The 25,988-nt window shown below is 48.0% G+C and overlaps 1 protein-coding gene across 1 annotated transcript in view; it reads right to left on the bottom strand.

The window, feature by feature from the left end:
* Positions 1-19,921, bottom strand: part of PALD1 (phosphatase domain containing paladin 1) — a 271,064-nt gene extending 251,143 nt beyond the window's left edge. Inside the window, exon 1 of the mRNA XM_078783909.1 lies at positions 19,817-19,921. The gene's annotated coding sequence lies outside the window, so the exon portion shown is untranslated. The remainder of the gene's footprint in view (positions 1-19,816) is intronic.
* Between the last annotated feature and the right edge of the window lie 6,067 nt (positions 19,922-25,988).

Below are 25,988 nucleotides of genomic sequence, written 5' to 3'. Positions count from 1 at the left end.
TTGACCTTCTCTATTCCATGCTCCCCAACTAAATTTACCACCGAATTATACTTCATTCGGCTACGTTTAAGTTCACCGCAATGCAAAGCATCACCTCAATCTCAATCATTCCCATCTCCTCACCACATACAAGGCTTTCATCCGCAGCTCAATGGAATACTGTTCTCCCCTATGGGCTGGTGCTCCTGCCTCACACCTGGCTCGGCTTCACGCTGTTGAATCCAAAGCTTTCAAAATCATTGGAATCTCCCGCGATGAAGCTATCTCTGAGGGCCTTTCACTCACTCACCGCAGGCAGGTAGGTGGTCTTTCTGTCTTCTACCGACTCCTCTCCGGCCTTGCTCCCCCAGCTCTCTCTGTGCTCTGTCCCCCAAATATTCCTACAGGTCGCACAAGATCTGCCAGCAACCCTCTGATGGTTAAACTGCTGAAATCTCGGCTCTCTGCTCACCTTCACTCTTTCATTCCTCTTTTCTCCCGCCTGTGGAACAAACTCCCACACTCCCTTCAATCCCTCTCCTCCCTCCAGGTCTTTAAAACAGCTGTTCACCACCATCTCTTATCTTCCCCCATCCATAACCTTGATCTTTTCTACCCCCACTAATTCACCCCAGATCCACCTTGTTTGAAATTCCAACTTATTTCCTGGAAATCCTGGCAGTGTCCATATGTTTATACCTCTCCCACCCCCCCCCCCCTTCACATGCCTCCCCCCCTGCACATGCCTCCCCCCCTTCACATGCCTCCCCCCCAAAGCCCTCTCCCTCCCACAGATCTCTCGATGTCTCCATGTCTCTCGGTCCCTGCTCTCAAATGTTGTGTTTGTGTCCTTCCCCCTCTCTCCCCATCTTGTCTACCGCTCCCGATGTTATTTGTTTTATGTGTCTGTTTGTCTTTCTGTGTGATTAATGTTCGCTCTTTCACGAGCCTCGATCTTGTATACAAAAAAAAAAAAAAAAAAAAAAAAAAAAAAAAATCCTGTCCAGTGCATTCCTGAATTCCTGCTTCTCCACTCCATTCCTTCCTATTTGTGACCCACATACCAACATAACACACACCATTTGCCTCTGTATTACCACCCATGCTATAACTATCCATCCCTCCCATCTTTCCACTCTGACCACCTGCTTGATGATCTCTTCCGATACTATTATTCTCCTTCCATCCTCACCCACGTGCAACATATTGTATCCTACTACCAACCTCCTCGCCCTGTCTACTTTCCATCTGGTCTCCTGCACACACACACACACAACACTTCCAACCTCCTTCTGTGCATCCACCACCACCACCAAGGTGTACATCTCCACCACCTCGACTCCTCCCACATTGATCCCACATTCAAACGACCGAGCCAAACCTCGCTTATAAACTGCTGCCCACCTGGCAGAGCTCGCAGCACCTTGATTGATTTGGGATGCATAGGTCATCTTGTGCAATGTGTAGCATTTGTAACGTGTAGTGCACCCTCACCAGGAAAATAGTGCAGCACCAGGAAATATCACAAATTTTTTTCATAAAAGGCTAATTATACAAGGCAACACCAATATTCAGAGCTACCAATTAACAATCAAGTTTGTGATGTTTATGCATTTTGTAGTCTTTAAAGTTTTGCAAAAATAACTTGGCATCACCTAAAAGAAGTTATAATGGATCAAGAATCCTCTATCACCTTTTTCGCTGCCCTCTTATTTTTCATCTCTTTCCTTTCACAACTTCACACACAATTATCACACCTTTACACTTCATGTCTCAATTTTTTGATCATTTCTTTCGCTGCACTCCTCCATATAAACATATTTATTCTTATCCCTCCTCCCACATGGATAAAGTTCAACCACAGCAGCCACTTTCAGCTCCAGGGAGTTAGGAATAGCGCAAATTGCAATGACATTGAACCAGCGGATGGAGGGTATAGACCTCACATAGGAGGTCAGTGCGGTCTCCCTTGATAAACAGCAAGTGTGCAACCCAGTTAACTTTGTTCTCAAAGTTTTCAGCCTAAAGCATTTACTGCCAATTTTAGCGACCAATCACCAAAGCGACGATAATTAGAGTTCATTCTACTCCACTGACATACCTCAAAAACTGTTTGCTTGCTCACTCACACTACACACTACGATGTTTCATTAATCAAGTTTGAATACATAATTGTCCCCCAACCCTCAGACAAGGTCGGAGATGGGGGCCATTTAAACGAGCTCCATCCGACCGACCTGAACGACTGACCAATCACCTGTCCATGTACTTTTGTGTACACGATATTTTAAAAAAAACATCGAACTTTTAGCTTTCATATTGTAGATATCTATTCCTCATGACATCTCAACCTGTATAGGCTGAATTATGTTGCCATGGCAACCGCCTTTGTAACTCGGTTTGTGTACATGAGATTTCAAAACCATTCAGGATTTAGCTTTCAAATTACACAGATCGACTCCTCATACCACCCAAAAGGTGCGGGGCCAAGAGTGTCAGCTCCTTTTTATTAATTCACTCACCCTGTTCTGTTTATACAAATCTGGCAGAATCAAAATGCAATATTATTTTAGCAGCTGTCTCTTGCTATGCAATTTGAAAAAAGTTGCCATCCAACCATCCATCAAGAACATGTTGTGCCTTCAACTAGCACATGTCAAATGCTTATTGGCAAAGATTCAATCTTGAGAGTCTCTGCACGTGTTTCACATGTAGAACCGAAAATTCAGTCGGCCTTTGTGAGCTTACGACATCTTGAGATGCATGTATGCTCTTTATTTGCTGTTCCTGGTGTGGGGATTGCCCCGACCCACCTAGCCACAAGTAATCCCAAAGAGTAATCCTTATAAACAAACTACAATAATATTCCACATTTTAACAAAAAACTTGTGGATTACAGTGACAGACTGTAGCTAATTCAATTATAACACTGGTCTGCGTCATTTCTGAGGTCAAGGTTTTTTTAGTTGTTCTTTTATAAGTTTTGCTGAATTAAAAAATGTAACTCATTTTGCTCATTCAGGTCAGGTTTTTATGCCATTTCAATTTGAAACAACAACACACACAACATGCATTTTAAAGGCCATTTTCCCTGCTAGAGCGGGGGTTAGCCTTGCGGTCCCCATGACAATCTTCTCCATTTTGCCCTATTTTCTGCATCTCTCCTTGTTAACCCCCTTGCCCGCATTTCTTCTTCCACCATCTTTAGCCAAGTCTTTCTCGGTCTTCCCCGTCTTCTACTTCCTTCTACATTCATTTCCATCACTCTTCTCAACCAGTCACTTTCATCCTTCCTCAACACATGACCAAACCATCTCAACCTGTTCCTCTTCACAGCATCAATCACAGGCTCTATTCCCATCATCTTTCGCAATTTATCATTTGTCTTCCTCTCTCTCAACGATACTCCGCACATCCGTCGAACCATTCGCATTTCCACCCTTTCCAACCTTCGTTGCTGCTCTACGTTCATTACCCATGTCTCGCTCCCATAAATCATAACACTTCTCACACATGCAGCATACACCTTTCCCTTCAGCTTCAACGACACAGCCCTCATCATCAGCACGCCACTCAATTCCCGAAACTTCTTCCATGCACATCTCACTCGAGCAACCGTTGCCGAGTCTGATCCACCTTCTCCATTCAGCATGTCTCCGAGGTAGCAAAATGTTTTCACACCTTCCAGCTTCACGCCATCTCCAAGATCCAACTCAACATTTCCTCCATCTGCAGCTCCCTCTGTGCACACCTTACATTTGAATGTAGCTGCCACACAGGTTAATGACCCTCTCAGACCACTACATTTTTGATGAACCCACTCAGCGCACATTGTACACTGAATGGAGTTCACTCCGACACCCTTCCTACACACAGCACACGGCCACTTCCCAGTTCTTTCCACCTCACCACATGCTTTACCACTTGCCATCACCTTCGTCTTTCCGATATTCACCTTCAGACCTTTTGTCTCCATACATTCCTTCCACGTGTTCATCTTTTCCTTCAGTCCATCCATACTTTCCGCAATCAACACCAGATCATCTGCATACAACAACTCCCACAGTAAACCCTCCTTTACGTTCTGAGCCAGCACCTCCATCACAGCTACAAATAGTAGTGGACTTAGTACCGACGCCTGATGCACTCCCACCTTCAACTCAAACTCACCACTGTTCCCGTCCTTCGTCCTTACAGCTGTGCGTGCTCTTTTGTACATTGCCATCACTACTCTGATCAACCATTCCTCCACTCCTAACTTCCTCAATGCCCATGTCAATACTTTGCGTGGAACCCGATCGAATGCTTTCTCCAGATCAACAAACCCAAGAAACAACTTCTTCCTCTTCTCCATGTACTTCTCCTGCAACTGCCTCACAATGAAAAGCGCGTCTGTCGTTCCTCTTCCTGGCATAAATCCAAACTGCATTTCGTCGATCTTCACTTTCTTCCTTATCCTCCTCTCCAACACCCTTTCCAATACCTTCATTCCATGCTCCAATAACTTTATCGCTCGGTACGAGCCACACTCCAGAGGGTCACCTTTCCCCTTGTATAGAGGGACGAGGGTACTCAGTTCCCAATCCACTGGAATGCGGCCTTCTTTCACCACCAGATTACAGATCTCTGTCATTCTCTTCACACCCCAACTTCCTGCTGCCTTCAACATATCTCCCATAACTCCCGTCGGCCCTCCCGCTTTTCTACCCTTCATTGCTTTTATCGCTTCCTCAACTTCCTTCTCAGTTATCTTCTCTGCCGGTCCTAAAACTGGGTTACTCTCTATGTTGCCATCCCATTCATTCTCTGTATTCAACAGCATTTCCATATATCTTTTCCATCTTCCTTTAATTCCATCTGGGTCGACAACGATTTGTCCCACTTCATCCTTCAAGCAGCTCACCCCCATCACATCACACCTCTCTTTCGCTATCTGCTTTGCAATCCTGAATACCGCTCTCTGACCCTCTTCCGAATCCAAGCGTTCTCCGAACATTTTCCTACATGCCTCCTGCGCCTTTGCTACCTCTTTCTTTGCAGCCTTCCTGGCTGCCTTATAACTTTCATGCTCTGCTGTTTCTGCTCCCGTACCCTTCGCCTTCTGCCACTCCTTGAACTTCTTCCTCTTCTCGTCAATCGTCTTTCCAACTTCATCATCCCACCACCATGTTTCCGAGTGCCTTGGTGGGCCTTTTGTCCATCCACATACCTCACCAACGGCTCCCAACAGACTAGCTTTCATTGACATCCAACCACTTTCAAGCTCAACCACATCATCCTCGACCCTACTCAGCCTCTCTTTTAATGCCTCCCTTACTGTCACCTCTTTCAACCTCCACACCTTCATTCTCGGTTGGTACTTCACCCGCCGAGCTCTCCTCGCACCTTTCACCCTTACGTCGCAGACAACCAAGTGGTGCTGTGAAACAGCCTCCTCCCCCGGGATCACCTTTGTGTCTCGGAGGTGCCCCCTATCTCGCCTACGCACCATCAGGTAGTCAACGGTTGTCGTCGACCCACCTGACGTGTATGTAACAAGCTTATTATCCTCTTTCTGGAACTGAGTATTACAAATCAACAAATCAGCTCCATCAGCAAACTCCAAAATCCTTTCACCTTCTCCATTTCTCACACCATATCCGTAACCCCCATGAACTCCTTCAAAACCATCCATACTCCTTCCCACATGTCCATTTAGGTCTCCTCCTACCACAACAACTTCCTCATCTTTCACGTTTTCCATCAGCTTCTCTATCGCACACCAGAACTTGTCCTTCTCTTCATCGCTCCGACCAACCTGCGGAGCATATCCCGAGATGACGTTCACCAAGAGCTTTCCAATCATCATTTTCACCATCATCAACCTATCACTCACTCTAGTCACACTCACCACACTGTCTACAAACTCCTCAGAAAACAGGACACCAACACCATTCACGCCCTCCAGGCACCCTTGCCACACAAACTTGTATTTCTGTCCCTGCCTACCCTTCACCATTCTCACACCACTTCCCTTCCATCTCGTCTCTTGCACACAACATATGTCCACTCTTCTTCTGACCAATACTTCCACCACTTCTCCCGATCTCCCTGTCATTGTCCCTACATTCCATGCCCCAAACCTCAGAAACCGATCTCCACTTCGGGCTGTACCCTGCCCACATGTAGTTGTAATTGTCATGGTTCTCTTTTTTGAGGCAATGTTTTTTTTTTATGGCCGGATGCCCTTCCTGACGCCAACCCACTTAGTCACCTCCTACGACACGCAGGGATACGGCGTACCTATTCTTATCCAGGGTACACACTGGGAAACGTTTAAAACATGGAAATCCTGGGGGGGGGGGGGGGAGGGGGGATCACCGCTGCGGTTTAAACATATTTAAAGAAATATTTCAACAAAACCATGAAAACAATCTGGGAAAAGTCTCTAAGTGAGAACGTGGATTTGAGAAAGCAGGAGCAGAGGTGAAAGAACAAACGAGAATATAGGGGGCGGGGCACAAGTCGAGACGAGGAGGCCGCACGAGACACCAGGCCGCATGAGGCACGGACAAAGAAACGACTAATTACACACAAATTTGCAACAACTACAAAACCAAAACCAAATAGAAACACACAATAACACATACACAACAAAATACGCAGCGGAAATTTGACAAAGAAACGAACGGGAAAACACTCAAACTTTGATGCCGTGGAGAGATCAAAGCAAGCCCCGTCGCTCGAGGGACCGGAAGCGGAACTCCCATTTCAATTTGAAAAGAATAGATAATTCCAAAATAATCGTTATGAAATTAGCAAGTTAATTTTTTTTAAACACACTTACATTTTAGCCAAGTGTTAGCCAAGCTCTATATCATAAACAGACAACTTATGTCAAATTACGATTGTCATTACTGTTTTTCATCATGCATAGAATGTGCAAGAAAGACCCAAACAGGTTCTGCTACATCTGTATGACGTCACTATGTCAGACCTGCAGTCAAACATCAGACATTCTGTGAGGAAAAGCTATCACTCTACTTTGGAGTTAAACTTGGTGAGCAGGACACGCCTTTGCCCCTCACATATGATGCAAAACATGCGTTGAAAGTCTGTGGCGCTGGAGCCACAATAAGCTAGATTGTCTACCTTTCGGTGTCCCAATGGTGTGGAGGGAAGGTAGAGATCATACTACTGACTGTTATTTCTGTATGACAACCCTACAAGGTAAGTTATTATGAATTTAGTATCGTTTTACTTACAAAAATATGCCTCACAATATATGAGATATGTCTTTATCTTATCTTTATCTGTCTTTACCCGTTTCCTTTTAGGCATAAATCGAAAAAATAAGCAACACGTAAAGTATCCAGACGTGCCATCTGCCATAAAGCCAGTGCCTCATGGACCAGAAATTCAAATTCCATCACCGCCCGACAACTTGGATTCGTCGTCTGACTCAGATGAAGAAATGGACGACGGTGACATATCTGATACATATCAACCTACTGCTGAGACAAGTCAACCCAAACTCTTGAGCCAAGCTGAGTTGAACGATTTGACAAGAGATTTGTGCTTGTCCAAATAATCTGCTCAGTTGCTCGGATCTCGTCTTCGCGAAGATAGTTTGTTAACTCCAGAAACAACATTCTTCTGGTATCGCAGCCGCGAAGAAGAGTTTCGAGAATATTTCATGTTGGACAAAGAAGCTTCGCTGGTTTTACTGTAACATCAACGGCCTCATTACAGCTTTGGGTTTAGCGTATGACCCTACAAAATGGCGGCTCTTCATGGACTCCTCAAGCAGAAGCTAGAAAGCAGTACTACTCTACAATGGTAACAAGGTCGCATCTGTTCCGGTGGGTCACTCGGTGCAGATGACTGAAAGTTATAGTAACATGGACCTTTTGCTAACTGCTTTGAAGTACAAACATCACAATTGGATGACATGCAGAGACCTAAAGGTATGTTGGTGTCAACCTAGATACTTTTTTAAAGTAAAATCTAAGTAAGAAAAAGTGAAGTATTTTATATCTTAAATAATTTCCAATAATTTTAAATATTTGTATTTTTGGTAGCGATGATACCATACTCAGTATTGATACCAGGAGTAATTAATAAACTTTTTATAGGTTATAGCCTAGTGCTGGGTCTGCGAGGCAGCTACACCAAATACCCCTGTTTTCTCTGTCTGTGGGACAGCCGAGCAGACAAGCAACACTACGGACAACGCGACTGGCCAGCAAGACCTGGCCTGGAACCAGGTTCGCACAACGTTCTGTCACACGATCTGGTGAATCCGCAGAAGATTCTACTTCCGTCGCTGCACATGAAGCTCGGACTAATGAAGAATTTCGCCAGAGCACTCAACAAAGAAGGCCGAGCTTTCGCTTTCCTGAATCAGAAATTTCCACGCGTCAGTGAGGGCAAAATGAAAGCAGGTATTTTTGACGGCCCCCAGATCTGGGAGCTAATGAAAGATGCTCAATTCGACGAAAGTCTGGAGGACAATGAGATCAATGGCTCGCATTCAAGTCCATGGTCACGAATTTTCTGGGCAACCACCGAAGTCCAGAATACGAACGTGTTGTCGAGGAGCTCTGCAGAGATTCCAGGCTCTTGGTGCACGCATGTCCATAAAGATGCATTTTCTCAGCTCGCATTTAGACTACTTTCCGGACAACCGCGGTGATGTCAGCGAGGAGCATGGAGAGCGCTTCCACCAGGATATTCGAGTGATGGAAGAGAGGTACCAGGGCCGCTGGGATGTGAACATGCTCGCGGACTACTGCTGGCGCCTCAAGAGAGACGTTCCAGCTGTGGAACACAGACTAGTCTTTGAGAAAGCCCTTTCTTCCACATAACTATACTCGTGTACCATTTTTTATAGACTTTTTACATTTTCTGTCAATTTAAGTCTGTTTAAAAAAAAAAAAAAAAAAAAAAAAAAAAAACTTGCTAATTTCAATACGATTATTTTCGAATTATCAATTTTTTTTTTAACAGATAGCATAAAAACCTGACCTGATTGAGCAAAACGAGTTACATTTTTGAATTCAGCATGCAAAAATTATAAAAGAACTAAAACAATCCTTGACCTCATGAAAAAATTTCAAACGCGGACCAGTGTAATCAATTAAAAGTAATAACAGCATTGAAAGAGCAGCACCATGCTATATTGCTGTATCAAGGCCATTGAAGGCCATAGCAATCCTTGATTATGACTGAAGTGCAGCTTTAGGGGAAAAAAAATTTTATAACACTTTCTGAAAGTTGAAGAAAACAAAATGTATGTCAGTGAAGCGAAGCAAAATCAAAGAATTTGTCATAAAGTAACCTTGGAGAAAACCTGGCAACACCACGGAGGGTCACGTCATGTGTATTTGTAATTATATCGTGAATAAGTGCAGTTTGTCTGATGTCTTACATTACCGATATTGTGCCGTGTAATTAAGCGCATGTTTAAAGTTGGATTACCAAACTGAATGATACCGGGAAACAAATGTCCAACCTGTCGAATCCCATAAATGCCAGTTATTGGACCCTCTCTGTGGGAGCACTGCCCACCCATTGCTCCTCCCTCCCCTCTCTCGTGGTCCCCCCTGTCACCTGCTGGCGATGCTTGGAAACTCTGGCAAGCACACAAGTCCCAAAAGGGGACCAGAGGGAAGAGAGCAGTTCGTTTCTGGTGAGTACAGAGAGGGGGAGAGAGGGGGAGAGAGATATAGGGAGAAGAGAAGAGAACAGCTGTTGTTTTCTAATGAGACACTTTTCCAACGAGTCTCATATCTGTATGCGTCTCTTCCTTCCCTTTAGTGTAACAGAAGATAAGTTCACCGTTTCATACAAAATATAGTATTTTCAATCCATTTGCTTTAGGCTTCTGTTGTGCCTTATTTGACCTCCTCCTGAAATCATTATGCAAATGTTAGGATCATCAAATTAGTAATTCATCTTTAGATCTGCGTGGCCTCAATTCTGGTGCTGTTTGTGAGTACAATATACAATGAGGGGCAATATCCCCGGAACTCACTCTTTTTCTTTTTTTATGTATACAAGATCGAGGTTCGTGTAAGAGCTAACATAAATCCCCCCCCAAAAAAAACGGACACAAAACATACAATAAAGGGAGCGGGAGACAACATGGGGAGAGAGAGGGGAGCACACAAGTACAACAGAGAACAGGGACAACGGAAGATCCGTGGGAGGGAGAGGGCTTGGGGGGAGGAGGAATGGAAAAGGGGGGCGGGGGGTTGGGAGAGGTATAAAACACAAGGACACTGCAAGGACTTCCAGGAAAGAAGTTGGTATTTCAAAAAAGTGGATCTGGGGTGAATTGGCGAGGGTAGAAAAGATCAAGGTTTTGGATGGGGGAAGATAAGAGATGGTGGTGAACAGCTGTTTTAAAAACCTGCAGGGAGGAGTGGGATTGAAGACAGTGAGGGAGTTTGTTCCAGAGGCGGGAGAAAAGAGGAATGAAAGAGTGGAGGTGAGCAGAAAGTCTTGATTTTGGCAGTTTCACCAGAAGAGGGTTGCAGGCAGATCTTGTGCGACCTGTAGGAATATTTGGGGGACGGAGCACAGATAGAGCTTGGGGAGCTAGGCCGGAAAGGAGTAGGTAGAAGATAAAGAACACCAACCTGCCTGCGGTGAGCGAGTGAAAGACCCTCACAATCAGCTTCATCGCAGGAGATTCCAATGATTCTGAAAGCTTTGGTTTCAACAGCGTGAAGCCGAGCTAGGTGTGAGCCAGGAGCACCAGCCCAGAGGGGAGAGCAGTATTCCATTGAGCTGCGGATGAAAGCCTTGTATGTGGTGAGGAGCTCAGGTGTGCCAAGGAAGGACTTCGCATGATGGAGGATGCACAGTCGGCGACTGGCTTTGGAGTCCAGCTTGGAAATGTGTTTTTTCCAGGAAAGATCGTGGCAGATAGTGAGACCCAAAAGCTTGAGTGACATAACTTCTTGGAAAGGATTGTTGAGAAAGTAGAAGGGAGGGTTTTCCAGTCGGTCTTTTCGGAGAGACAAAGTAAGAGTGTGAGATTTGTCAGGATTGAAAGACATGTTACACTTGTTTCACCAGTAAAATGACTTCCACCTGATAGAATAAACAGTATACTGCATCATGGAATAAATAGTAGACTGCATCATGGAATAAACAGTATACTGCATCGAATAAAGGTATTTTAAACCAATTGAAATGGTTGCTGGAAGACAGGGCAGCATGTAGAATCGTTCTGACATAATCATAAGACTTTAAACAAAAAAATACCTATTTTGGGGAGCAAATCCCCATCTCCCCCTCCAACCCCGTGTACCTCCTCAGTCCCCAATTTTTCCAATGCCATGAACAAACTTCAGTACATCATGGGTGGTGAAGGTTGTGGTGAAGTGTCATCGGAATTGCGTGTGCTTTGAGGAAAAAGCAAATTCCTATTTTGGGGGGGGTCAAACCTGGATCCACTTTAACCCCCAGTAAACCCACTTCGACCCCAATATATATATATATATTTTTTTTTTTTTTTTTAATGCCATGAGCAAACTTTAGTCGCAACACAACAAATATCATTTGTGCCATATTTGGTCGCAATCCCATCAGCGGTTCCGGAGAAAAAGTTGCAAGTGTTTACGGACGGACGAACCAACGGACTGACAGACAGACGGACGAACGACGCACCATCGTATAAGCTCCCCTGAACTTCGTTCCAGGTGAGCTAACAATACATGTGTATTAGGCCCCTCAGGCCTACAGAACTGTGTTTCACTACATCCCTCTCGATTTTTGCCTTCCTGGTTAGCTCATTTATTTGTTGTGTTGTGACTAAAGTTTGTTCACGGCATAAATATTTAAAAAATGAGGGCGAAGGGGGTTTACTGGGGGTCAAAGTGGATCCAGGTTTGACCCCCCAAAATAGGAATTTGCTTTCTTCTCAGAAACTACACACACTATTTTGATGAAACGTGACCACAACCTTCATCCCCCACGATGTACAGCAATTTGTTCACGGCACTAAGAAAATGGAAGTTTAAGGAGGTGTACGGGGGAGGAGAGGGGTCAAGGTGGGTCCAGGTTTGACCATACAAAATAGGTATTTGCTTTCTTCTCAAAAACTACACAAGTAATTTCGATGAAACTTGACCACAACCTTCATCACACGTGATGTACCAAAGTTTGATCAAGGAATTAGAAAAATTGGGGTCTGAGGAGGTATATGGGTTTGGAGGAGGGGGGGGGGGGGGGTTGCTCTGAAAAATAGGTATTTTTTTTGTTTGTTTGTTTGTTTAAATTCTAATGATTATGTCAGTATGATTCTACATGCTGCCCTGTCTTCTAGCAACCATTGAAATTGGTTTAAAATACCTTAAGTCAGTGCAGTATACTGTTTATTCCACCCGATGAGCGCCAGGGGTATTGCCCCTATGTTTTTATATTCATGTATTGCCATTTTCCACAGGCTAAAATGAAGTTAACAAAGAGATATCGTGACTTGCTTTGTTTCTTTACCGGGTACCCAATGATAAAAAGTGTTGGAGAGAAGTGAAGCCAGAAGCGCAAGAGCAGGTTTTTCATCAGTAAGAAAACTGGTTGAAGATGGTGGAATTGTAGGTAGATGTGGAATATAGTTTCCCTTTCACCACAAAAGCAACATTCCTCTGGAAAGTCAGTGAAATACCACAACATAGCTCCAGAGCTCAATGCACCATGTAGTAACCTCCAACGCAAGTCTGCCATAACTCTGGGCGTTGGGTAGAGATACAGTGAATACCAACATGGATGAACAGTCAGAAAGTGGAAAAATCTCATGCCAGGGAGTAACTGATCGGTTTGCAAGAGCTATATAATGGAGCGATTGAATAACTAACAGGTATGTAATCTTCCTTGATAGCCCACAGAAGGACATTTCAGCTGTGCCACAGGCCTTACTCATATTGTTTGCAAGTAAAGTGGTGGATGAGGGAGCTCGCAACATCGTGGTCCAATTTTAAAGTCCATGGAGTTACTGATGGACATCTACAGAGTGGCCACAAAGTCCGTATGCATAATAGTGTGTCCTCTGTTATTTGTTTTCCAGGTACGGCTTCAGCATGACGGACACCAGCGAGTACACTATAGAAGAGAGACTGATTACTTGTGTTTAGGTTCATGATCAAGCGTGAGAAGGAGCAAGTTTTGAAGACATAAGGACAAGAATTTTGCAGAGGTTCAATAAGCCAGCTCCTACGCGCGACACGATGCGGGCATGGGAGAAGAAGGCTTTTTCAACAGGGAGTGTCCTTGATTTGACTTTATTTAGAGCAAGGCTCTTCTGCAGCGATTTCCCATCATTAAATCAAGACTAAGCGTATTTTTTTCGGATGAGTGTGCGATTTACCTCAGCAATCGATCGAGGAATGTATATTTTTGGTGCAAAGAAAATCATTTTTATGAGGAAATTGAACAGCATCCTCATGTCATGATATGGGCAGCAATTTCAGAAGATCACTTGATAGGGCCATATTTTTTCGATACAAGTGTCAATCACACTGCTTGTTTGAACATGCTTCAGACGTGGTTTGTTCCACAACTGTGTGACAGAGGTGTCAAGGCAACAGCTACACTGCAACAAGATGGTGCAACCAGCACATTATGCTCTCGCAGTTAGAAAATATCTCGACAACAAATTCGGTGGACGATGGATTGGACGTGGATCTGAGATAGTGTGGCCTCCTCGAAGTCGGGACTTAACATGTGACAACACGCTTTGGGGCGTTGTGAAAGAGGAAATTTCTCATCTCCACCTAACAAACAGCTGTCAACAGTTTAAGACCTCAAAACATCTGTCAGGGGCTGCTTTTATGACATCCAACCCTCAACATGGAAGATGTCCAGTAGACCATGGAGAAAAATTCAAATTTGTGCGGAGAATGGAGGGAAGCATACAGATAAATTCTAACTAAATTCTAACTGCGTGCATCGGGACTTTGTGGCCACTCTGTACATAATTCCATCACCCTCATTGAGCTTCTCTAAATATGCCAGGCAATCAGGAGGCAAATAACTTTTGACCTCTGAGTATCCTTGAGGGGATCCTGATTGTCCATAGGCCCATTTTCGCTGCAAGTTCCTCGTGTGAAAGAAGGCTTCTCTACTCGTCGTTCAGGAGACCGTTCAGAAGGTCTCCCACTGTGGATATGCTATCAATTAAGAGCTTCCTTCTTATAATATTAGTATTAGTAGTCGCAGAAGAAACACATGAAAGATGTGTTCATACTCGGGCATCTCACAAACCTCAATGATTATATATACCTGCTCACAGATACGAAGGTCGTACCAATGGTCATGAGCATCAGTGGACACCACCCAGTTGTGCCAAATATAGTAGAACACGATATATTAGCAACATCTATCTATCTTTCCACTCCAATATAAACACTGGCTCGGCGCATGCACACCTCTGGTGTTCCCACAATCCATTGCGACAAAATGGCTGATTGAATTCCTCGTGAAGGAGAACAACTCGTCTGCAGATATTTACAGCCAATTGAGTCATGTGTACGGAGATGCCTTCATGGGTGTTGGAAGTGTAAGAAGGTGGGTGAAACACTTCAAAAAGGGAAACACGGACATTACCGATCAGCCATGCTGTGCTCGGCTGAGAATCACCGTGGCTGAATGCAACGAGCAGAAAGCTGATGTGCTCATCAGTGAGGACTGAGGGGTGATGGTTAGGGGGATCGCAGCACAGAATGGCAAAGGAAACCATGATGTACAGGAGATGACAGAGACCTTGGGATATCAGAAAGTTTGTTCCCATCAGGTCGCCTGTTTGCTTCCAAAGAAACACAAAAACACACGCATGGATGTGTCATCACAGTTGCTTCAACGACATTCTGCTGAGAGTGATGACTTCCTGGTCCATAGCACCACGGGTGATGAAAGAGGTTCCACCATTTTGACCCAGAAATCAAGCAGAAAAGCATGGAATGGCATCACTCGATTGATCCAAAAAAGAAGGAGGCAAAAAGAGTAACATCCATCAGCAAAGTTATGTGAACCGTAATCTGGGATGTCAAGGAACACATACTGGTCGATTTCCTGCCCAAAGCGGCCCCAACAATGTTGCTCACGATGTTCAGACGCTCAAGAAAAAGGAAACATGCACTTTGGGAAAAGCGCCCAATGAAAAAAAGCTTTCATCTTCCAACATGGCAACGATAGATCTCACATTGCAGGTCTGACATTGGAGGATATCTCATTGAATGCCTGGGATGTGCTCTCCCGCTCTCCCACTCCCCCGTACAGTCTGGACTTGGACCCCCCTGGTATACTTTTTGTTCGGGCCCTTAACATATCACACGAGACGCCAGCACCATGAAAATGCCGAGGAAGTCCAGATAGCCGTGTGTAGCTAGTTTTGAAGTGCTGGAGCGAACTTCGACCACAGCAGGATTTTAAAGCTCATACAGTGTTGGCAGAAATGTGTGGATCATCCTGGAGATTTTGTAGAACAGTAACGTGGTATGTCTAGTTACTATTGACAATATCAGTTTTCTTTCATGTACCTTTATTTTATTGTACAATAAAGATTCTCATAACTCTCAGTATGGTCCTTGTATATTCCTACCTACACACAAGTATATAATATAATCATGGAAAAAGATGCCCTCTTGCTCTATAGAAGCAAATTATGTTGTTGTTTTTTTGGATACTGAATCGAGGCTCGTGAAAGAGCTGACATTTACTTCACAAACAAATCAACCAGACAAACAAAATATATAAAAAGAGGAAGCGGAAGACAAGAGAAGGGGAAGCACACAAACACTTGAGAGCACACAACATTAAGAGCAAGGAGATGTGTGGGAGGGAGAGGGCTTGTGGGTTGTGGGGAGGAGGCGTGAGAAGGGGGGGTGGGGGGGGGGGAGTATAAAACAAGGACACCAAGGACTTCCAGGACAGAAGTAGGTATTTCAAAAAAGTGGAATCGAGGTGAAATTAGCGGGGGTAGAAAAGATCAAGGTTTTGGATGGGGGAAGATAAGAGATGGTGGTGGAGTGGGATTGAAGAGAGTGAGGGAGTTTGTTCCAGAGGCGGGAGAAAAGAGGAATGGAGTGAAGGTGAGCAGAAAGTCTTGATTTTGGCAGTTTAACCATAAGAGGGTTGCAGGCAGATCTTGTGCGACCTGGAGGAATATTTGCAGGACAGAGCCCAGAGAGAGCTGGGGGGGGGGCAAGGCCAGAGAGGAGTCGGTAGAAGACGGAAAGACCACCAACCTGCCTGCGGTGAGTGAGTGAGAGGCCCTTGGAGTTAGCTTCATCGCGGGAGATTCCAATGATTCTGAACGCTTTGGTTTCAATAGCGTGAAGACGAGCTAGGTGTGAGGCAGGAGCACCAGCCCAGAGGGGAGGGCAGTATTCCATTGAGCTGCGGATGAAAGCCTTGTATGTGGTGAGGAGCTCAGGTGTGCCAAGGAAGGACTTCGCACGACGGAGGATGCCCAGTCGGCGACTGGCTTTGGAGGCCAGATTTGAAATGTGGTTTTCCCAGGAAAGATCATGGCAGATAGTGAGACCCAAAAGCTTGAGTCACAGAACTTCTTGGAGAGGATTATTCAGAAAGTGGATGGGAGGGTTGTCCAGTCGGTCTTTTCGACTTTCGGTCTTTCGAGTTGGCAACACTCTCACTTCCACCCTACTGTTGGTGTTTCTACCTTTCCATTTTATTCCCTTCTATTCTGCTCTAGCTTTTGTGTGTCTCAATCATGTATTAAAAATAGGGCCAATGCCACTGAGTTTACCTGGGAAAACCAGGGAACCAGAGGTCGGTGCGGATGACCCACAAAATATTGTCCTGTACAGAGCCGGTTAACACCGAGACCCGTTAATGGATGGGCCGAAACAAGGCTTTAACTCCGAGGTGTTCCAGGTTATGGCGGTAAAAGCTTGCGCGCGTGGCTGCGGAGAATCACGACGACTCACGACGACCTTAAGACTTTTATGAAACCAAACGGGTTTATTCCCGAACAAACAAGGGAAAATAAAATCAATAACCACTATGTCCAATGAGGTAAAATAATGTGGTAAAATGAATCATATTAACTAAGGCACCTCACTCAGTCATGGTCACAGACGGGGAAAAGGGACACAAAACAGGGCGACATATCTCTGTGGCAACGGGGGAGCAGGAAGATAGGACACGGAGCTGGTGTTGAGGAGGTGGGCAAGGCGATGGGCGAGGTGATGAGCAAGGTGAGGTGACAGCTGCCCAAAAGAACGGTGGTGAGTATTCGGGCCAGAAAATGACAGGCAATCGGGGAGGACAAGACAACACTAGGGACCAAGGCAGGTAGGCAGGACGACGACCTTAAACCTCCACGTCTTCCAATTCTAATCAGAACTCCTTCAGTTCTCCTCACCAACCCTCAATCTCCTCTCTTGTTCTCTTCAGCCTCTCTACTTCAAACAGCGAGCTCACTGTCTCCTGTTCCCGCCAGTCCTGGCTCCTCCCTCGTCTCCCTTGACGACATTTGCCCCTCCTCCAGGCGTTGAGCTCCAACCCCGTCCAGGGAACGTTTATAGCTCCCCTTCACCCCCCCCCCCCCTCCCCATCTCTCTCCTTCTGCCTGGTAGAATGTCACCCGGCACGCCCAGTGGAAGTTTACATGAGGTTTTACACACATTTCCTTAACTTTAATCCCTCTCTGTTATCACGAGCACAACCCTCTATCATTCACATTTAAACCCAACCTTAAGCTACATTTTCCCTGCTTATGTACATCGAGATGCTTCTACACATTACACGGTCCATGCTATTCCTATGTAATCCCACCTTTCTCTAGCCTCACCCCATAAACGTAACATTATGTAAATTCGCCGATGGTTTGAACAAACTTGTGAAAGCATCATGCAGAGATGATTCTTACCAAGTTACATCTAAATCAGGTGAAAACCTTTTTAAGAAGTCAAATGTGGCTACCTAGAACTGTAATGACCTTTGACCTTTAAAATGACCTACTTAATATGCAATTTTTTAACGTGATTTTCAAACCACCATCAGGAGGCCTTGGTCCTCAGAAGTTCTGCAAAATTTGGTGACAATAGGAATATTCGTTTTAGCATCATAAGTGGTCAAGTTTGTGGTCAAGTTTCATCAAAATTTTGTGTCGTTTCAGAGAAGAAAGCAAATACCTATTTTGAGGGGACAAACTCCTCGTAGACCCACTTGGAACCCTGTAGACCCTTATCGGTATTAATGCCGTGAACAATCTTTAGACCATCATGGTTGATGAAGGTTGTGATCAAGGTTCATCGAAATTTTGTGTGTAGTTTCAGAGAAGATCTGAGTGTTTACATACAGCCAGACTGGCTGACGAACTCACCTGAACTATGTACCATCCAGGGCCTGGTTGTTAGAACCCAGATAAGCCCTATCATGTGGATAAAATTTATCCACGGGATAGGTTTTGTTGCTCAAAGACTACATAACTTTATCTGCTCAATATATTAGTTATTTTTCTAGATAACTTTACCCGACCTCCTCTGGCACAAATGCCTTAGCCGTGGTTAGTGACACGTATGTAGGGTTGTCCAATTAGAAATGGCAGACGATCCAGCTTTGTTCGACATCTGTCGGACAAACATTGAAAATAAATTCAGCAAACATGTTGATTCAGTGTTTCATGTATGGACATCTAAACATATTGATCCAATGTGTCATGTACAGACGTGTAAACATGTTGATCCAATGTGTTATGTACTGACATGTAAACGTGTTGATCCAATGTGTCATGTATGGATGTGTAAGCATGTTTTAACCAATGTTTCATGTATGGATGTATAAACATGTTGATCCAATGTGTCATGTATGGATGTGTAAACATGTTTTAACCAATGTGTCATGTATGAATGTGTAAACATGTTCAACCAATGTTTCATGTATGGATGTGTAAACATGTTTTAACCAATGTGTCATGTATGGATGTGTAAACATGTTTTAACCAATGTGTCATGTATGGATGTGTAAACGTGTTCAACCAATGTGTCATGTATGGATGTGTAAACATGTTCAACCAATGTGTCATGTATGGATGTGTAAACATGTTTAACCAATGTGTCATGTACAGATGTGTAAACATGTTCAACCAATGTTTCATGTCTGGATGTGTAAACATGTTTTAACCAATGTGTCATGTATGGATGTGTAAACATGTTTTAACCAATGCGTCATGTATGGATGTGTAAACATGTTTTAACCAATGTGTCATGTATGGATGTGTAAACATGTTTTAACCAATGTGTCATGTATGGATGTGTAAACATGTTCAACAAATGTTTCATGTATGGATGTGTAAACATGTTTTAACCAATGTGTCATGTATGGATGTGTAAACATGTTCAACCAATGTTGCATGTATGGATGCGTAAACGTGTTCAACCAATGTCATGTATGGATGTGTAAACATGTTTTAACCAATGTGTCATGTATGGACATGTAAACATGTTGATCCAATGTGTCATGTATAGATGTGTAAACATGTTTTAACCAATGTGTCATGTATGGATGTGTAAACATGTTTTAACCAATGTGTCATGTATGGATGTGTAAAGATGTTCAACCAATGTTTCATGTGTGGATGTGAAACGGCCCTGTTAATAAATGTACGACAATCGATCGTTGTCTGTCGAGTTACCTTACTCAATGCGTGAACCATTTCTCCTTCACTTCCTCCGCCGAGCGATCGTCTCCGACACCGATTGATCACTCGACGGCAGCTGTAATCGTTACTCACGCCTTCTTCCTCTTCAGATTATTCGATAGGATGTGGAAAATTTGCACTTAATTAGCTTTATATTATCTTCTGCCGCCCGACACAACATACCTCGCCAGGTTGGAGCAAAATTTGCCTTCCTCTTTGTAGTATGACTGACTGCACCCGCCATGACTGTTTTTCAAGTGGACGAGACAGTGCAATGCATTGTGGGATACCATATGTCAATCACAACTTTAACCACGCCTTTTCCAGCACTTAACCACTCCTTTTCCAGACCTTATCCCAAGGATAACTATCCCACCCATATCCAGGCTTTGAACAACCGTGGATTATCCATCAGCGAGGAAGTTACCCTTTGGCAGTGGCGTCACTAGGGTTGGTGTCACCCATATGGTGTCACCGGTAACTCGTATGGTGTCACACCCCCCCATGGACCTCCTCCTGTACCAGACCATGCAGAATCCTTAGTAATGTTTTTTGTACTAATGTTACTTGTAAATCGTAATTCCCATATATCACTGAATGTAATGGCAATAGTAGTGACAAACTAGCAAAATTAAAATTACACCTTTAAATTACAATATTGTGGCGGACACGATGGCTCGCTGACATCAATTCCGTGCACCAAGAGGGTGTCGGCCACGCCCGAGGGGTAGGCGTGGCCTCGGGATATACACGGGGTGCGCAGCCCCGAGCACGTCAGCGGTCAGTGCTACAGTTTGAGCTATTGAATAAAGACTCTTTTGACCCTACGCATTGTGGCTTACCTTCGTTGGTCAGTGCTACGTTGGTGCGAAGCACCACGCTACATTGGTGACCCCTTTTGGTTCAGCCGTCGCTGACCACAGAACGCACCATGGCCAACAACGTGGTAGCGGTGAAGCTCCCTGAGTTTTGGGAAGCTCAGGCCGAAGTATGGTTCGTGCAGGCCGAGGCACAGTTCCAACTTCGAGGCATAACGGCGGATGAGACGCGTTATTACCACGTCATCGCCGCCCTCGGGCCCGGCACTGCCGCCCGAGTCACGTCTGTCCTGCGGAACCCACCGGCCGACCACAGGTACAAGGCGCTCAAGCGTCTCCTCATCGCCAAGTTCGGCCTCACGGAGTGCGAGCGGGCCGACCGCCTCCTGGACCTTCCCGAACTCGGCAACACACGACCATCGGTCCGGATGGACTACATGTTTAGGCTGCTGGGTGACAACGCCCCGGATTTTTTATTCCGGGCGCTCTTTCTACGCCAGCTACTGGCACAGGTACGCCTCGCGTTGGCCGGTTCCAAAATAAAGGAACCCCGCGCTCTGGCCGTCAAGTTATTCTCGGCTTGTGACACGCGGGCGAGAGTCGGTGCGGCCGTCGCAGATCCCGAGGCTGATGCTGATGCACACCTCGTGGATCCCGAGGCTGATGCCGATGCACACCTCGTGGCCGCCGCCACGCCCCGCCCACCACCACCGCGAAAGCCACGGCCTCCGCCGCAAACCTGGTGCCGTTTCCACGCCAGGTTTGGCCACAAGGCTAGGAATTGTTGCCCGCCGTGCTCGTTTGGCAAGTCGGGAAACTCCCGGGCCAGTGCTCGGTAGCGGCTTTGAGCGTCGGCCTTTCCGGCAGCCTCCTTTTTGTCACGGACACCTTGTCCGGGCGTCGCTTCCTCTGCGACACAGGTGCACAGGTGAGCGTTATCCCCGCCTCCACGTCCGACAAGCGAACCGTGGGCCGGGGCCCCGCGTTGCTTGCAGCCAACGGTACACCCATACGCACATTCGGGAAGCGCTGCCTCTCCCTGCGGTTCGGAGGGCAATGCTTTCAATGGACGTTCGTAACCGCCAGCGTGCCCATGGCATTGCTCGGTGCGGACTTCCTATGTGCAAACGGGTTGTTGGTGGACGTGAAGCATAGACGCCTCGTCCAGGCGGAAACGTTCAGCTCGCTTGCTTGCGCGCTGAGCAGTTCGTTGGGCAGCTCCCTGAGCGGCTCACCGAGCGGCTCGCCAAGCGGCTTGCTGAGCGGTTCGGTCCCAGCGAGGTTGGTCTGTATGCTTCCGGCAGCGGACGATTTCACCCGCCTCCTCGCCAGCTTCCCGGCCCTCACGCGGCCCACCTTCTCGGCGGTGGCCGTCAAGCATGGGGTGGAACATCACATCCCCACCGTCGGGCCACCGGTCTACGCCCGGGCACGCCGCCTCGAGCCGACGAAGCTCGCGGTGGCAAAGGCGGAGTTCGCTATGCTGGAGCGGCTGGGCATCGTACGGCGCTCCAAGAGCGCTTGGGCGTCGCCACTGCACATCGTGCCGAAGCCCGGCAGGGCATGGCGGCCGTGCGGAGACCACCGCCGCCTCAACGATGCCACCACCCCCGAACGCTACCCGGTCCCTCACATTCAGGACTTTTCCGCCCGGTTGGCGAAAATGTCCTTATTTTCTAAGGTGGACCTCATCCGCGGGTACCACCAGGTCCCCGTCAGGCCAGAGGACATACCGAAGACGGCCGTCATTACACCATTCGGCCTCTTCGAGTTTCTTCGGATGCCCTTCAGGTTGAAGAATGCGGCTCAGGCGTTCCAACGGTTGATGGACAGCGTCTTGCGCGACTTGGATTGCGTTTACGTCTACCTGGACGACATCCTCGTCGCAAGCGCGTCCCTCGAAGAGCACCTCCGCCACCTCCGCACGCCAGGGCCAGCATGGCCTGATCATAAACCCCACCAAGTGCCGGTTCGGCGTCGCCGAAATCGACTTTTTGGGGCACCGCGTCACCAGGCATGGGGCCACCCCTCACCGGCAAAGGTTGAGGCGGTCAAGGGGTTTCCGCGCCCCCGTACGATCAGGGTGCTCCAGGAGTTCCTGGGCATGGTGAACTTTTACCACTGTTTCCTGCCCCGCGTCGCCCAGCTCCTGCGCCCCCTGCACGAGGCCCTCCGGGGGAAGCCGGGCAAAGGTGACGTTGTTTGGACCGAGCAGATGGACGCGGCATTCGCGGGCGCGAAGCTCGCCTTGGCTAACGCCACCATGCTCGCGCACCCAGCGCTCGATGCACCGATCGCCCTCACCACCGACGCGTCGGACTACGCAGAGGGCGCGGTGCACGAGCAATGGGTGTGTGGCGCTTGGCAACCGCTGGCGTTTTTCAGCCGGCAGCTTCGCCTGCACGAACACCGGTACAGCACCTTCGACCGTGAGTTGCTCGGGCTCCACCTGGCGGTCCGGCACTTCTGCCATCTGCTTGAGGGCCGTTCGTTCACGGCCTTCGTCGACCACAAGCCCCTGGTCTTCGCGATGGCCAAGGTCACCGAGCCATGGTCAGCCTGGCAGCAGCGTCACCTCTCGGCCGTATCAGAGTACACGACGGACATCCGGCACGTCGCGGGAAAGGACAACCCGGTGGCGGATTGCCTTTCCCGGTCCGTCGCCCACACGGTCCACCTTGGGATCGACTATGCCCGGATGGCGGCGGACCAGATCGCCGACCCTGACGTCCAGGCCTTGCGGACCGCCGTCACGGGCCTCCGCGTCACCGAGGTGCTGTTCGACGGTGCGGGCACGGCCCTCTTGTGCGACGTCTCCCTCGGGCGGCCTCGCCCCATCGTGCCCGCGGGCTGGCAGCGCCAGGTTTTTGACGCCATCCACGGCCTGTCCCACCCGGGCACGAAGGCCTCCCAGAGGCTGGTCGCCGACAATTACGTCTGGCATGGCCTCCGGAAGGCCGTCCGCGATTGGACCAGGACGTGCCTCGCGTGCCAGGCGGCGAAGGTGCACTGCCACACCCAGGCCCCGTTGGCCCCGTTCACGGTGCCCGAACGTCGGTTCGACCACGTTCACGTGGACGTGGACTTGGTGGGACCTCTGCCCCCCTCGCGGGGTTTCACCCACGTCCTCACCATGGTGGACCGCACCACCCCGTGGCCGGAGGTCGTGCCTTTGGCGGCGACGACGGTGGACGTCGCACAGGCGTTCATCGCCACCTGGGTTGCCCGGTTCGGCGCCCCCTCGGACATCAGTTCACCTCGGAGCTCTGGGGCCCTTCCGGAGGACCCCAGTACTGACCGCGGGCCCCAGTTCACCTCGGAGCTCTGGGGGGCGGTCGCGCGGGGGCTCGGCATCCAGCTGCACCGCACCACGGCCTACCACCCCCAGGCCAACGGCCTGTGCGAGCGCTTCCACCGCTTCTTGAAGGCTGCGCTCCGGGCCACCCTCCGCGACGGCGGCTGGGTCGACAGGCTCCCCTGGGTCCTGCTGGGCCTCCCGACGGCGCCCAAGGACGACCTGCGCGCATCCGCGGCGGTGTTCGTCTTCGGACAACCGCTGCGGGTGCCGGGCGAGTTCCTCCCCGACTCCACGGCCCCATGGTCCGCGGCGCAGCAGCGCTCCGCAATGCAGGAGACCGCCCGGAGGTTCGCCCCAGTGCCGACGGTGCACCACGGGTGCCCGCCAACGCACGTTGCCCCGGAGCTTCGCACGGCGGAGTAAGTGTTCGTCCGCCACGATGCCCACCGGACAGCGCTGCGGCCCCCGTACGACGGGCCCTTCCGCGTGCTTGGAGACCGGGGCGAAACACTTCACCCTCGACATCGGCGGTACTCCTGACCGCGTTTCGGTGGACCGCCTCAAGCCGGCCCACCTCGACGTGGACCACCCCCCGCCGGTGGCTCGGCCCCCGCGTTGGGGCCGCCTCCCGGCGGGCGGACCTCCGGCACCGCCCAGCCCCGCCGGCACGCCTCCCCCCCCCCCCCCCCGGTCCTGCACCCATCCCAGGTGCCGCCGGGGGCATCCCAGATGACATCCCGGCATCCCAGACGCCGCCAGCCGCCAGAGGGCGCTTCGGCCGGGTCATCCGTTTGCCCCGCAAACTGACCCTTCAGGTGCGCGGGAATTCTGGGGGGGCACGTGTGGCGGACATGATGGCTCGCTGGCGCGGTGACATCATTCCACGCACCAAGAGGGTGTCGGCCACGCCCGAGGGGTAGGCGTGGACTCGGGATATACAAGGGGCGCGTAGCCCCGAGCACGTCAGTGCTACAGTTTGAGCTATTGAATAAAGACTCTTTTGACCCTACGCGTTGTGGTTTACCTTCGTTGGCAAACAAGTTGCGTGCGTAGCACCACGCTACAATATCATACACACAGCCACTTGGCCTCTTTGATATTGATTTATGCACTCCATGTGGCATAATAGAATATCCCTGCACAATAAAATATAAAAAAAAGACAAATTAGCGATATTTGAAACAAAATATATAGTTGTAAAAATATAGAATAATATGTGATATCGTTGTAAATTGCTTAAATGTAATTGTAACCGTTAAGGTTCAGGTTATGTAATACTAATAGAGCACTGCGCAAATGAGATCTCAGGAAACCTTGGGTCTCGTGCAGAAGCAGTTTATTCATTGGCTCCATGAAACTACAACATGAGAAACGAGCATGAAATTACCGACAGATCTCATTACAAGGTACAAAAATTGCAATTCACAATTTCGGCTTCGATACAAACAATTACACTTCTCGTCGTTCTGTACGAGAAAACAACAATGGCGAATACTCAATACGGACCGTTAACAACGATTTTTTTTTTTTTTGTATACAAGATCGAGGCTCGTGAAAGAGCCAACATTAATCACACAAAAAGACAAACCGACACACAAAACACAAAAAACAAGGGGAGCGGTAGACAAGATGGGGAGAGAGGGGGAAGGACACAAAAGAGAGGGGGAAGGACACAAAAGAGAGGGGGAAGGACACAAAAGAGAGGGGGAAGGACACAAACACAACATTTGAGAGCAGGGACATCGGGAGGACTTGGGGGGAGGTGGGAGAGGATTAACATATGAACACTGCAAGGACTCTGGGGTGAATTACCGGGGGTAGAAAAGATCAAGGTTTTCAATGGGGGAAGATAAGAGATGGTGGTGAACAGCTGTTTTAAAGACCTGGAGGGAGGAGTGGGATTGAAGGGAGTGGGGGAGTTTGTTCCAGAGGCGGGAGAAAAGCGGAATTAAAGAGTGAAGGTGAGCAGAGAGCCTAGACTTTGGCAGTTTAACCAGAAGAGGGTTGCAGGCAGATCTTGTGCGACCTGAAGGAATATTGGGGGGACAAAGCACAGAGAGAGCTGGGGGAGCAAGGCCGGAGAGGAGTCGGTAGAAGACAGAAAGACCACCAACCTGCCTGCGGTGAGTGAGTGAAAGGCCCTCGGCGTTGACTACATCGCAGGAGATTCCAACGATTCTGAAAGCTTTGGCCTCAACAGCGTGAAGCCGAGCAAGGTGTGAGGCAGGAGCACCAGCCC

The sequence above is a fragment of the Myxine glutinosa genome, chromosome 8, assembly GCF_964187855.1.
Source record: "Myxine glutinosa chromosome 8, kmMyxGlut1.1, whole genome shotgun sequence".
In the NCBI taxonomy this organism is placed as follows: Eukaryota; Metazoa; Chordata; class Myxini; order Myxiniformes; family Myxinidae; genus Myxine; species Myxine glutinosa.
The sequence above is the reverse complement of the archived record's forward strand: the minus strand, read 5'-3'. Positions and strand labels throughout refer to the sequence as shown.